Consider the following 4,822-nt stretch of genomic DNA (forward strand, 5'->3'; position numbering starts at 1 on the left):
TTACCACTATGACAACTAAAAATTGGCACCTGCCATCTACCTCTACAAGGATTAAATTTTGAGCCGCAGTGGCTGCTGACCTTTAATACCTGCAAGGATTTCCCGGTGAAGATCAGGAATGAGGCACTCTATGCCCTGGGAACAACTGGCAGAACAGGTCTTCAGATAGATATTTTCAGGAGAAGATTTTATGAGCCCAATTCTTGCATCTCCTCGTATTTAGAAAAGCACTCAAATCCTTCATGGGTGACTTTGCTCCTCGTGACTAGCAGAATCCTTCTGCAAAAAAATATGTGCTTGATTGCATGTATTCCCCCTGCACCAAAATCACATATATACTGACCTTCCCCCTACCTCTCTGAAGCAGTTTCTCAGACCTGTCTGCAGTGCTGTCTCCCCGGCTATAGTCCTCATTTTGCCCCAAAATAAAACTTAACACAAAACTCTCACGTTGTGCGTTTTTTTCAGTCAACAACTATAATCTTTACTATAAAACCAGCAGACATATCTCAATACCAAACACCATTATTTGTTTGAGCTGCCCTAATTCTAGCCATATTACTATCATTATCACTCTCAGTTCTAGCAGCCGAAATGTTACCATATTGTTAACAGAGAGAAATATAAACACTACTTCCTCTGGCCCTGCAGGAGGAGACCCAATCCTATACCAACACCTATTTTGATTCTTTGGTCACCCTGAAGTCTGTTATTTGTAGCCTACCAGGGTTTGGAATAATCTCACATATTACATACTATTTAGGACAAAAAGAGCCTTTCGCCTATATGGGAATAGTGTGAGTCCTGTCCGCTGGCTTTTTAGGACTTATCTTGTGGACCCATCATATGTTTACAGTAGGGACAGATGTCAACTCATGAACATACTTTACATCAGCTAAAGTAATTATTTCTATCCCGACGGGAGTAAAAGTAGCTGATTAGCAACTCTTCATGGAGGTAATATTACATGATCTCCCACTCTATTATGAGCTTTAGGCTTTTTCTTTTTACAGTAGGTTGTGTAACAGGAATGGTCTTAGCTAATTCATCCCTGGACATTGTCCTCCATGGTATATACTATGAAGTAGCACACTTCCATTATGTAATGTCAATGGGAGCAGTGTTCACTATTTGGGGGGGGTGTCACTATTTATTTATGACAAACATTCCACATCCAGGTTCCTCTCTAGGCAGAAGTTCTCTGAGACGATGCCGTCTGCCTTGGCCAGTCAGAGAATGGAGTCACCTCACTCACCCATCCTGCGAATGGCCCTGCAGATAGCGTAGGTTTTAAACTGGCCATTGAACCTGCCTGTCACCTTGTCAACCTCGGCCACGTTCATCTGGATGGACGCATGGTCCTTGGCGCCGATGATGCGGTTGCCTGCGGAGCATTTCCGCAGCATGTACAGGTCCACGAACTCGCTGGCATTGTTCTGTGTGCTGAGGGAGCGTCTGGTGGCACCACAATGAGTGTGAGCGCAAAAAAAAAAGCAGCAGTGTTCACTATGATAGGAGGCTTCATGCACTGATTTCCACTATTCTCAGGTTATACACTTAACTCAACATGAGCAAAACTTCCCTTCATCGTTATCTTTGTAGTAGTAAATGTGATCTTCCTCCCGCAGCACTTTCTTGGCCTTTCAGGATGTCACTACATTACTCCAGCCACGCTGATGCGCACACAGCATGAACTCTTTCATCTATAGGCTCATGCATCTCATGAACAGCAGTACTGCTAATCATCTTTATAATTTGAGAAGCTCTTGCATTCAAATGAGAAGTCTCAGTAGAGTAACAACTACTAACCTAGAATGGTTACATGGATGCTGTCCAGCATATCCTATGTTTGAAGATCCTACTTCTGTAAGTTTAAAATAAGGAAGGAATCGAATTCTTTTCAACCAGTTTCAAGCCCACACCATAACAATTATGTCTTTCTCAATAAATGAGATAAAAATAAGTTATGTAACTTCATCAAAGTTAAATCATAGGCAAAAATCTTGTATATCACTATGGCACATCCATTTCAACTAGGCTCTCAAGATGCAACGTTACCTGTCATGGAAGAACTTTTACATTTTCATGATCACACATTAATATCCATTTTTAAAATAGAACTTAATATTGACAACTAAACTGACCCATACAGGTTCACTAGATGCACAAGACCATTTGAACCATTTATCAGCCATCATATAATTGCCCTATCATCACTATGAATCCTTTTCATGATACATGAAATCAGTAACCCTTCCCTAACCGTAAAAACTATGGGCCATCAAATGATTCTGAAGCTATGAATACACAGATTATGAAGATTTTAATTTTGACTCCTCTACAATTCCCACATCAGATCTGAAACCAGGAGAATTATGACTAATAGAAGTCAACAACCGACTAGTATAGAGCTAGTCATCGAATATTAGTTTCAACTGAAAATGTTTTACACTCATGAGCTATACCTTCTTTAGGCCTAAAAACAGCTGCTATCCCAGGGTGCCTAAATTAAAGAACTCTAATCTCGACAGGACCAGGCCTATGCTGTGGACAATAATCAGTAGAAGTTTTCCTGTGTTCAAAGAGGACAGAGGGAGACGGCTGAGATGTGGGGTGAATTCAGAGCCCATGGTGGATGCCCTCTCCAAGCTCCAGGATAGGAATGGGGCCTCTGGGGTCCCAGGCCACCCACCACACCCTCCTGAGCGGGATCTTGGGAACATTCTGTGTCGGTGATGAGGTGGTCCGAGCACTAGTCATGGCCCTGACGCTGTGTCCTATGAGGGCCCCATGCTCTTGGGATCATGCCCCACACTGTGGGTCTGCCCTGTAGGGTCCTTCCTGCCGCAGAAGCAGAGACCCCCCAGCAAGCAGCCCCCTCCCCAACAGGCAGGAAGAGGGCAGGGGAGCAGGGCACCAGAGGAATCTCACTCAGACACCAGCATCCCAGGGGTGCCAGCGGGGACAGCCATGACACAGATGAGGCACAGCTCAAGGGACGGGGCCAGAGGGCCCCACAGGCGACTGCTCAGGTCACAGCTCATCTGTGCCCCGGACACCCTGTCCCTAAATGCAGATTCTTCAGATGCAAACAGGCAGACCTTCAGACTGAAAGTCAGCTCTTCCAAACTGACCCATCAGCAAACACTGCAGGATTCCACTCAAATGGGGGCCCTAGAGTTGACAACTCATGGACCGAAGTGGACGGCGGTGCTGGGGCTGCAGGAGGGGGTGGGCAGTGAGACTTTCATCGTTGTGGAATTTTGGTTTTACAAGATGAAAAGTTCTAGGGATGGTGGTGATGGCTCCACAAGGTGAATGTACCTGATGCCTTGGAAATGTGCACTTAAAATGGTGACGATGGTAAAGGGTGTGTGATGTGTGTTTTATTTCACTTAAAATAAATTTTTAAAGTGATGTCTTGTTAATTGAGATTCCAATTCAACTCCCCTTTATACAAATGTGTGAGGCCCAAGCACCGTCCTGCACCTCTGGGGCCATCACTGTACCCTCACATGGCATGTGGGGGGACCATTCTTAGGGACCTAGTCTGTGCTATCTGAGCTGTGTCCAGGGGAACCCAGACAGCGGTGATTCCCATGGTTTGGATATGATATATGATATGCTGTGATAATATGATACCACTGAGGGTTGCCACGCAGAACATGGAGCAGCAAGCCGCTCAAAGGTACCCGTCTCCATATGAATGTGACAAGATTAAGAAAAGGGTCCATAGGTTAATCAGGGCAACACCCTCAATTAAGTTGTTAGAAATCTCAGAAGGGACGAGACACACTGCGGGCAAAGAGCAGATATGGGGTCTCCCCCTGCACTCGAGACTGACCCATACAGATGGGGTGAGACCCACACAATCCCGACCCCGCACCTGGGGATACACAACCACAGTCTCCAGGGTGACCTCACCTCCCCAGACCCTGCACCTGGGGTCACACGTCCACACTCACCACGGTGACCCCACCTCCTCAGACCCCACACCTTGGGGTCACACGTCCCCTTGGTCAGGACACCATGGCTGTGCTGGCTGAGCCCCCAACGTGGGAAGGAGCTGGGTCCCCGGGCCCTCCTGGGACTGTAGAAAGAAGTGTAGGGTCCATCTCCTCCCCCCACGCCAGTCCCAGAGAAGTCAGTCCCCTCCTCTTTTCATTTGGGTTCCATGCGATTTTCATTGTTTTTAAAACTTTCATGCTAAAGTTGAACACACTACCTTGGTTCAGACAGGCTCGGCCCTTGCCTCTCTCTCTCTGAGGTGTTGAGAAAACTCACGAGACAGCAGCACTGAAAGAGGAGGGGCAGGTCCAGACTCTGCTGAGCAGAGATGGTTGGCTGGAAGGCGATCACAGGGGCACATCTCATATGCTGCCCATCGGCCTTAAGCCATGATCCACGTGCCCAGCAATCAACTCACCAGGTAACCCTGCCTCTCTCCTCACCCTGTGTGTGCTGATGAACCGGAATAATTACCACAGAGCCCACCTGAGGAGTCTCCATGAGCCCCAGGTAAGGTGAACCTCACAAGGGTAAGGACCAAGGCCCCTACCACAGCACTGACCCCGGGGAGGGCCACGAACCACACTCAGAGCAGAGGCTGTTACCCAGACAAGCCTGCCTCAGCTCCAGACCCCAGACATCTAAGCACTGACATTCAGACACAGGCACGAAACTTCCCAGAACTGAGGCCAGGCCTGGTGTCTACCTAGAGCTCCACATCCCCCCTGAGGCTCCCAGAACTGAGGCCAGGCCTTGTCTCTACCCAAGTCTCCACGTCCGCCCTGAAGCTCCCAGGACTGAGGCCAGGCCTGGT

At 47.7% G+C, this 4,822-nt stretch overlaps 1 pseudogene; it reads right to left on the reverse strand.

Moving 5' to 3' along the window:
* Positions 1-1,154: 1,154 nt before the first annotated feature.
* Positions 1,155-2,972, reverse strand: LOC114908573 (annotated as a pseudogene).
* Positions 2,973-4,822: the final 1,850 nt, after the last annotated feature.

Source organism: Monodon monoceros, unplaced genomic scaffold (genome assembly GCF_005190385.1).
Source record: "Monodon monoceros isolate NGI ecotype Baffin Bay Population unplaced genomic scaffold, NGI_Narwhal_1 Super_Scaffold_4, whole genome shotgun sequence".
Taxonomy (NCBI): domain Eukaryota; kingdom Metazoa; phylum Chordata; class Mammalia; order Artiodactyla; family Monodontidae; genus Monodon; species Monodon monoceros.